This window comes from Cupressus sempervirens, chromosome 10 (genome assembly GCF_028749045.1).
Source record: "Cupressus sempervirens isolate cs-2001-9-10 chromosome 10, ASM2874904v1, whole genome shotgun sequence".
Lineage (NCBI taxonomy): Eukaryota > Viridiplantae > Streptophyta > Pinopsida > Cupressales > Cupressaceae > Cupressus > Cupressus sempervirens.
In genome coordinates, this window is record NC_143127.1 from 639,546,272 (window position 1) to 639,557,399 (window position 11,128).

The window sequence follows — 11,128 nt, forward strand, 5'->3', positions numbered from 1 at the left end:
GATCTCAATGGCAGGATGTTATTGACCTGAATCTTACAGACCGCTGCCAAAATCATGAAGAGATAAGTATGAATACTACTCACAACCCATTGGATTACTATAGCATACTACTTGAGTAGCTAAATAATATGGGAGATCGTCAATTAGAAGAAAGTTCCAATGTAACAGTTGCTCAAATACAACATTTTAGCATTGATGAGAATTTGCCCTGATTGGGCATACTTAGAGGAAGGTTCAGAGGTTCTGATAATAGGAAGATTTATTGGGAATCCATCAGAGAAGACATGGCTCTATATGTTTGGTGACATTGAGGTTCCTGTAGAGATCATTCAGAAGAGGTATATCACATGGCCGCGTACATGAGTTTGAATACCAATGGCTCAATATGCAAGCAGAGAAAAGAACAACAGTATATCTTCATGATAGCAAAGAGAAGTAAACTACCACAAACTTTGCCATCAAATAATGGAAACAACAAACAATTATTTTAAAAATGAGTTTCCATGTAGCATGTATTTCACTGTTGACAACAGTCCAAAATACCTTTTAAAAGAAAATATTCTTGGAAATTGCAGGCATAGGGATGGTAAGCCCAAAATGGAGTTGGCAACATGAGCCAATAGGTGTTCAGAGTATTGGAGCATTCTCTAAGTCTACCTTGCTAGAGTAAATAAATACAACAGCATATTCTACTGACTACCTATGGTACACAACAAGTGTCCAAGTTAGTGATAGTGAAGTATTTCTTCAGAATGGGACACATCCACTTCTTCAAATAGATTCATTAGGTCACGCTTTACACATTTTCATTAATGGACAATATGTAGGGAGTAGCAGCAAGTCAATTATCACCCTGGAGATGCCCATTGACTTGAAGTCTGGGAAGAATGATATTGCACATTTAAGTATGATAGTTGACATACAAAACTATGGGTCATTTTTCAATACATGGGGTGTAGGAATGAAAGGAGTGATACTGAAAAGTTTAAATGGTGGGGACAAAAGTTTGACCTTACAAGAGTGGAAATATCAAATTGGAAGTAATAAGGAAAAAATCCATGTACAGCAGCACCATATGTCAGCTCCAAACAACATGGAAAGACAATGTATACTGTTCAAGATTATTGCTATTGAGAATGCACGCAAATATCACCTTAGCAAGTTCAACAATAGGGGTATTTAAAACCGAATAACATAATATATCTTTTCATTTATAATTTTAAACACAAGCTTACCTTCCAGCAAATGTATCAATCGTGGCTTTGTTTCAGACCAATACATCTTTCTCATGAAGACTATTAAGAGACTAGTAAATCTCTCATGGCAGCGCACGCATGGCAAGGAAAACCCAGGAGAAGACAACAAGAAAGAACAATAATATATCACAATGGTGGCTATAGATGAAAGAGAACTCTGCAAACCCAAAGATGAACAGCAACCCAAAGAAGCAATCTGACTTTTAAAGCAAAAAATGACAAAATACCTTCCAATGGGCTCAATAATGGAGGCCGCGAAAATAGTCAAACCCTTAATCTCTTCATCATTCGAAACCTCCAGAATGAAAAATGATAAAATGAAGGAATGATTAGGGTATTCGAATAAGACATTCTACCCCAAATTCCTTTCTATATTATTTGGAGTCCACGGTTATTTCATGGGATTTTAATCCCTTTTTAAAGTTTTGCTTTTATTGAACATAATGTGGGTTGGCTTATATAATGCCTTAGGGGGTTTTTGTATTAGAAATGTTTTGTTTGCATAAGTGTAAATATTGTAAGGAAATGATAGTAAATGATACATATATATCATTTTTTTTTTCTTATTTTAAAATGCAAATAAGGGGATTTTATTTTCTTTTTGCAATAATCCAATATTGTAAAGGATTAATATTTAATGATAAATTATAAATCATTAAATGTTAATTCCTATTTTAAAATGCAAAAAGAACATTTATGCTTTGACCTTATGTATTTCATTCATTTGAAGAAGAAGTCATTATGCAAACATTAGGAATTCTTCTAGGAGGGAATATAGGCTTTTTGGGTCGGATTTTTCTTTTTCAAGTCAATTTGGGGGTCTTGATGACTAGTTAGAGACTTTTTTGGGCAGTTTAAGATGAGTCATAGGCTTCATAATGAGTTAGTGGAGTCATATGAGTAAAAGACTTCATTTTTGGAAGTTTCTAAGCCCCGATTTTGAGGCTTTCTTTCTGCATTAGACCTAAGTGTTGGGTTTGTACTTAATGAGTTTAGCAACTCATTTTTTAGAGAGTTCTGATTATGCAAAGAAGTGGATGTGACTTTTATTTTCGGTCCTTATTCTTTTTTGCAGAATTTGTAATTCAACTTGGGAAATTCAATATAGGTGACAAAATTGTGTTCATGTTATTTTGGTGTTACTTATTAAGCCTTCTTTCTTCTTGTAGTTCTATGTGTGTATCAAAATAATTTGATGAAGTAATTTGTGAGCTTTTATTATTCCTTATTAGTTTGTCTCATTTCAGCACGTGGGTGTAGGAAAGTAAGTCTGCCTGCAGGTTGTAGTTTTTGTTTCAAAACCTTATTACAAATTATTTATGTAGGTCTTTACAGAAAGATGTGTTTTTTGCATAAACTCCAAGTAACTGTCTGATCCTTCTCTATTAAGTGTGTTTAAGTTTTCCATATCATTTTGGTGTATCACCATCTCCTAGTTTAGGCTGTAGGTTTAGGTTCATTTTCAACAATTTCTTCCCTTTTCCCTGAAATTTAGATTAGGATATTGGAAATATCACTGAATATCCAATAGGAATTGGCCTAGAATCCGAAGGTCTCATTTCATTTGCATATCCCATGAAGTGAAGTGATTCCCATGTTAAGTCAGGATTACTGAACTAATTCTAGTTTAGTACTAGGTGCAAATTCTAAAACTTAACAGTTTTGGCATGCCTAGTGGGACACGAACACATTTTTCAACTGTGCTAGTACAACAAATAGTTATACTTCAACCAGCCAACAAATTGTGATGAATTTATGATAAAAATTTAGACAAGAAGTTTTACTTCTTTTGAATATCTGCGGTTGGAAACTCCAAAAAGGTGTGGAAGGAGTCTCGTTAGAACAGAGCCAGCATCAAGGAGGCAACTTTCAGCCCCTGGTCTTTATGTGTATAGTAGAAGACGTCAAAGGAAAGTTAGGCATTCAACAAGTCCAACAGTAAGGACTGAATCATTTGAAATTTCTACAGATTCAATTGTAACTACAACAAGTACTAGTTTTATACTAGCAAGTACAACAAATACAAGCTTTCAACTGAGTGTTCTTATACAATTTTCAGTACCACAGCAACTTGTACAACAACCTGTACAACAAGCTCCTCCAATGGCAAGAACATATGCTTTTGTGCCATTTAATCAAGGGACTCCCTTAAATTTTGCTCAACATCATGATATACCACTTGTTGCATTAAAGAGTTTACCAGACTTCACTGGAGAAAATCAGACTACAATGTACGAGCATATAAGGGATGTTGCTACTTTATGCAATGTTCATCATATTATAGAGGAAGATGTTGCTACTAAACTACTTGCAGCATATTTCAAGGGGAAAGCACTTTAGTGGTTCAGAAGTTTGGCTATTGGTTCAATAGGTTCATGGGATGCTTTGGGTGACATTTTGACAAGACACTTTGAAGATAAGTCAGATTTCTTATCTATTGTAGAGCAACTTACAACCATAAAGCGTGCACCTCAAGAACAAATGATGGATTTTAACAACCAGTTTCAAAGAACTTGGACCAAAATACCTGTCATGGTAAGGCCTTCAGCAGACCATGCTTTTATTTATTATTTGAAAAGCTTAAATAACGATATTTATGTGATGATTCAGTCAATAGGAGGTGTTTCACTACCTCAAGCTTATGTCATTGCTATTAGAGATGAAAATAGCCTTATCCAAGCTGGTAAAATAGCCCCTAGGCCTCCAATGCCTATTTTTCCAGACATACAACCAAATATGCCTTTGATAATCCCACCTTTTAACCCTTTACCTACTATTTCTAGTCAAGAAACTGTATAGCAGGCCCTTCAAGCCCTCCACAAGAGTTGCAGGAGATAAAAAATAGTCAACTCAAGATTGAAAATATGACACAAACCTTTAGTAATGAGCTGGTTAATCTTAAAAAGCAACAATTTTAACCTAGACCACCTTACCCACAACAAAATCCAACTGTAAATCCACCTTATCAGTAGCAAAACCAAGGCCAACCCCAAGCTAATAAACAACCATATCAAGGTAATGCAATGGGTTATAGGCAAAATATCAACCAAAGACCTTTTCGGCCTTATAACCCAACACCTCTTAACTCTGCTAATCCAATAAGGGATATCATGCCTATGCAAAATAATCTTGCAGCAGATTTTGAGTGGTGTTATCCCTGCAATGAACCACATAATCAGGCTACTTGTACCAATGGGGTGATTAATCATGTGTTAATGGTACAAAATACAGTGGTGGGATGGCAAAATGCAACAACTGATGCACCTAAACAACAACATGATGTACACGCTCCTGAAACCACTTTCCTTAACTGGCAAAAACATGAGTTTTGTGTAGTAAATAATGATGGTTCACCAATATCAGCCAATACTTGAGCCAAGAAGAGAGCTCTTGAAATAGAGTAGATAACAAATAAAGGTAAATCACTTGATATTGTTGAACCATCAAGTGCTACAAACATTTTGGGAGACACTCACATCCCTTTCACTAAAGAAAACATTCACAAGCAAGTGGAACATGGTGCTGCTAAAATACATCAGAAATCGCATACTACTGCACCTTTCAATATTGTGGAGAATATGAAGAAGATGAACATGTCCATGTCAATGTGGGAGATGTTGGCTATTCCTGGCCAAACGGATATTTTGCATAAAGCTTTGTTTGATGAAGCAAATCCTACAAAAGCGGTGGATGAACCAACAAAGGTTGTATTAATAAATGTTGATGAAAAGAAAGAGGATAGTGATAAGATTGCTAAGGAACCAAGTAAGATAGTTAAACCTCCTCCTTTCTATCTTTCATTGATAACTGGTGATAAATTAGTCCACAACTGTATGGTTGATAGTGGAGCTACAAGCTTAGTCATGCCCAAAAAGATAGTTGACCAGTTAGGATTAAAATATCACCCCATTGAAGGAGGTGTTATTCAACTTGATGGAACATCTGTTGGTACTATAGCCATGATTAAAGATGCAAGTGTTACTCTATATGCTTGTCCTAACTTTTCCATTCAGCAAGATATCTATGTTATAGATTTACCTCCATACTTTGCCATTTGCTTGTATAGGGATTTTACTACAAAGTTTGGGGGTTATTTATCATCTAATTGGTCTCACATGCTTTTTAGGACTAGATATGGTACTAAGGTAATGATTAAGTATGAATTACTTGCATGAAATCATATAGAACCTTATGTACCTAATGTTGTCAATGCGAATTTGCTTGCATTTGACGAGGAAGAGCATCATATAGTTGTTGAAACTAGAACCTAGCTAGATAGTGTTCTAGATATTCTTCTTGATGAATGGGCAGTAACTCAAACTTATGAAAATCAGTTTTATGATATGAAGAATGTTGACTTAGGGACTTATATCATACATGAGGAAGATGAAATCATTCTTAATCTGGTCAAACCAGAAGATTAGTTGAAAGAATCCCAAAACCAGCTATGGAGCATGTTTTTTGATTGCTCAAGGGGTAAATAAGGTGCTGGTGGGGGTGTCATGTTAGTTTCACCTGAAGGTGAAAAGTACTATGTTGCTTTTAGATTCAATTTTTCTTGCACTAATAATACAAAAAAATATGAAGGGTTGATTCATGGCTTAGAATGGACAAGAAAATGTGGTATCAAGTGTTTGAAAGTATATGGTGATAGTGAATTGGTAGTGAATCAAGTTAGAGATCTAAATGTTGTTAAGAACAATATTCTTAAGTCTTACAGACATCATGTATGGGATCTACTTGAAAATTTTGATGCTTTTAATATACTAGCTGTTTCTAGAAATAAAAACCAGCATGCTGATAGACTAGCAGTTGTAGGAGCTCAGTATGATATTGTTAACAATGTTTCAACACAAACTGATCAGTAGCATATAAAGATTATTACTAGGCCTTTAGTACCTGATAATAATACTAATTGGCAAGTTTTTGAGAGTGATGAGAAAATTTTACAATTTCTATTTGAAGAAGACATTTTTGCCAATTCTAACCAGCAAAGTTACAAAGATCAGTATGGTGATCAGGTATTACAGCTAAAAAATAACAAGTTGCCTAAAGGGTTAGTAACGCTGGAAAGTGTTTTTAACTCTGATGATCAGCTAAAACTTGGTAAAGCCAACTTGCTGGTCAAAGAAAACTAGTATGAAGATCTGGAAATTGCACTTGGTAAATGCCTTAAGTTTGGCAAAGTGAATTCTATTGAAGAAAAATAGTCTTTTCTTCATTTGTTTCAAGAATTCAGTGATGTTTTTTCATGGCAATACAATGATCTAAAGGGTTTTAAGCCAAAGCTTGCACAACATATGATAGAGCTAGAACCATCAGCTAAGCCAATTCAACAAAGAGAAAGGCCAATTAATCCTAAGCTGGAGCCTTTGATGCAGAAGGAATTTCACAGGCTGATTAAGAGCAAAATAATTTTTCCTATCAAGCACACAAGTTGGGTTGCTAATTTGGTCCCAATAAGAAAGAAAAATGGAGAGCTGGGGTTGTGTGTGGATTTAAGAGACTTGAATAAAGTCTCATTGAAAGATAGACACCCGCTTCCATCCATGGAGCAAATATTATAAAGTGTGTCAAGAGCTGAAAGGTTCTCTTTGTTGGATGGATATTCGGGTTACAATCAAATTCTAGTAAAGGAAGAGGATCAATTCAAGACAACCTTTACAACAAAGTGGGGAACAATGGTGTACAAAAGAATGCCATTTGGACTGTCAAATGCTGGGGAAACTTTTCATAAAGCGATAGAAATGGCTTTTAGCAATTTAATGTACAAGTTTGTTCTTGTATATCTAGATGATGTCACTATTTATTCTCAAAAAATAACAGATCACATTAACCACTTAAGGCATATTTTTGAATGTTGCAGAGAGTTTGGCATCTCATTAAACCCAAAGAACAACATTTTTTTTGTACATGAAGGTAAATTGCTTAGGTATATTGTATCTAAAGAAGGCATCACTGTGGATCTTGAATGAGTTGCAACAATTTTGGAGCCGCCTTTACCACAACACAAAAAATGCCTTCAAAGCTTCATTGGGTGCATTAATTTTGTGAGGAGATTTCTGCTTGAAATTACAGCTCTACTTAAGCCATTAATGACCATGCTGAAGAAAAATATAGTCTTTGCATGGACAAAAGAGGCAAAAGACAATTGTCAAGCCATCAAGGATGCATTAGTAGTAGCTCTAGTACTAATGAATCCTAATTTTGGTAAGGATTTTATCCTTTATGCATATGGTGGTTATGATGTCATTTTAGCCAGGTTGGTACAAAAAAATTCAGAAGGATTGGAGCAACCAATCACATTTTTTAGCAAAGGAATCAAAGAATATGAGCAATGATACATTTTTTTTGAGAAACATGTACTTGTAGTTGTTAAAAGCCTTAAAAAATTCAGGCAACTATTGACACATAACAAGGTAATTCTACATGTGGCACATCCAAGTGTCAAGGAGTTCCTCCTGAGTAAGGATCTGAATGAGAAGCGAGCTAGTTGGATAACACGTGTCATGGAATATGACATGGAAATCCAAATAACCAAGCTAGTTAGGGGAAAGGGCTTGTGTGAACAGATTGTAGAAAAAGAAGTTTCAGAGCTTGAAGGACAAGCAAAAGCTATTTTGCTGATTGGTTCTGTAGGAAATAATGATGGAGTAGCAAGTTGGTTAAAAGATATGATTCACTTTTTGAAGACTAGTGAGTGTCCAGCCACTTTGGATAAAGAAAAATAGAGTTATTATCACTTACAATTTGTTCCCTTTGTCCTGATTAATGATATTCTATATCAGAAAGACTACAATGGAGTACTTGTTAGGTGCATTGATTCAGATCAGGTTGCAAATATATTGCATGAATTTCATGATGGACATTTAGGAGGACATTTTTCTCCTAGAACAATAGCATACAAAATTCTCCGAGCTACCTATTATTGGCTTGATTTGTTTAAGGACAATCATGCATATGTTAGGAAATGCGCCAAATGTGCTCTGTTTGTGGGAAAGGAAAGGCTGCCAGCTTTTCCTTTGCAGCCAATTAAGACAGAACAATCCTTTCAAAAATGTGGTGTTGATTTTATAAGACCCATTAATCCTCCATCAAGTGCAGGTCACAAGTGGATAATCAAAACCACTAATTATTTTACGCGTTGAACTAAGGCAACAGCATTAAAGGACACAAATGAAACAACAATCCTCAATTTCTATGATGACATTATGAATAGCTTTGGAGTGCCTGATTCAATTATTTCTGATAATGCACTTACTTTCATTGGAATGAAAGTAACTGACTGGGCGTTCAACAATGGCATATATCTAAACACTAGCTCAAATTATTACCCACTGGGTAATGGATTAGCAGAATCTTCCAACAAGAATCTAATATGAATCATCAAGTGCACTTTGCAAGAAAATCAGAGAGATTGGCATTCAAAGTTAAAGGCTGCCTTATGGGTTGATAGAATCATCCCAAAGCAAGTTATTGGAAACTCACCCTACTAGTTGGTATATGGAAAGGAAGCTCGATTGTCAATTGAAACAGAATTACCAGCTCTTGATCTTGCTACTCAACTGGATTTTTTTGAGGAAGGTGACCCTATTCTAGTATTCTAGTGCGGTGTGCCTAGCTGATGGAGTTGGAGGAAAGCAAAAAAAGGCCATGCAAACCATGGAATATCAGCAAATGCAGATTAAGAAGAGCTTTGATAGAAAATCTAGAGCAAGAGAATTCCACGTTGGTGACATGGTGTTGAAGTGGGATGTTCTCAAGAGTAGGCTAGGCCAGCGCAATAAATTTGATCATATGTGGGTTGGGCCTTTTCAAATTGCTGAATGTAAACAACATAATGCTTACCAACTAGGCACCATGGAAGGAGATGTACTACTGATCCCTGTGAATGCGATCCACTTAAAACCTTGTTTTGAGGTATGAATTTTAGTCCCACCTTGTAAAGATTAGTTTAGTTTCCTTGTTTTCAATAAGTGTGTCTGCATTTTTAGTTTAGTTTTGTTTTCCCTAAGTGTTGTCCATGCACATGTTTAGTTTTGTTTTCTGTTTTAGGGTAGTTTCCTATTTTGTTTTGTAGTTTAGTTAGTTAAGTTGCTGGTTTATGTTAAGCAGTCATTTCCACTCATTTCATTCATGCATGCATAAATGTATGTGATTTAACACATACACATATCCAGTACACACATACATATCGCTGCAAATAAATATGTCTGGCTGCTAGCCATACATGTATGCATATCCATGCATCCACTACATACATGCATCCATTCAACCTCGAATATTCATTAATACATAAACCAAATGGTTGCCTATGATGGTTTTGACTCCTAAAGCTAATACTTGAGTTCTAACCTTGCATACTCGTCAATCTAATAAGAGTTTCAAGTCCTACTAAACTCACGTGCATGCATTCAAAACTAAACCAACAACTTTAGAAGTCACTTTGTGTTAGGTCTAGGTGCTAGGAATGCATAATTCAGACTATATGCCCAATGAATAAGAGCAAACAGGTCAAATGTCAAGCAGGCAGACAAACAACAGAGGTCACCAAAAAATGTTACTAAAATTTTACACATGTCAAAAATTTTACTTCAAGTAACATCACAAGTAACATTGCAGAAGGAAAACATTCATTTTCTATTCATTTACATTCCATCATTTTGCAATCATATAGAAATCATGAGCAAAAGAGATATAATGTTCATTGTATAAATCATCACTGATATGTACAATTTTCATGTTTACAAAGTATGAAATGAATAAAAAAGTGTTGGAAGTGACATATCTCACACAAATCATGAGTACAAGTATTGTCTTTCATATGTACTAAGAACAAGAAAAATAAAACATATGGGAGAAAATTAGAGATAACTAGTCATTGCCTTTCAGACTTTGACTAGTTAGGTGTTCTCTATTGTCACCTCGTCGCCCCTAGTCCAGCTCTCGATCTAGTAAGCTCGTGGTTCTTCATTCCCCTACAAGAGAAAGAGGTGGGGTTAGTTCTTTATGATCTAAGCAATGACTGATTATCTACATCTCAATACTCGCACATGTCATATTTCTCTTATTTTGAATACATACAAAAAACAACAAAATCAATTCCAAGTGCTTTAATGCAAAAGTGAAAAATATAGTGTTAAAGGGACATATTAACTCTGGTATGAAACCTTTCATTATAATCAAAATTAAATGTAGATCACAGAAAGAGTAGTTTTATGAGTGTCACAAGCTTGTGCTCGAACCTTATGAAACAATCATTATTATCACTACTGTAACTCACAATGTATCAAAAGGAAACAAGAAGAGAACTCGCTTTGATATTGGTGCCATGAGAGAAATGACCATGAAGAATATTCAGTACCTTGTAGGAAAACACTAGGTTGGCTGACAAGCTCAAGCTCAAACTCAGAACATGAAAATGTAGGGCAATAACAATGAAATAAACAAAGAGCTTTTAGTTTTATAACATGAGTCAAGCAATGATCATCCATGATTATTAAAACATTAGTTATCTGTCTCTCAGACTCATTGTGATAAGACACATAATTCAAACAATGATGTGGTGTTTGGAGCGGATGTATCAAAGGAGGCTGATGTTGAGATCATTTTTAAAACAATAGTTAATTCATGGGGTACAGTAAACAATGCACGCATCACAAAGGACACATTAATGATGGAGATGGAAAAAAATCTCAATGGCAGGATGTTATTGACTTGAATCTTACAGACCACTGCCAAAATCATGAAGAGATAAGTGTGAATACTACTCACAGCCCATCGGATTACTATAGCATACTACTTGAATAGCCAAATAATATGGGATATCGTTAATTAGAAGAAAGTTCCAATGTAACAATTGCTCAAATACA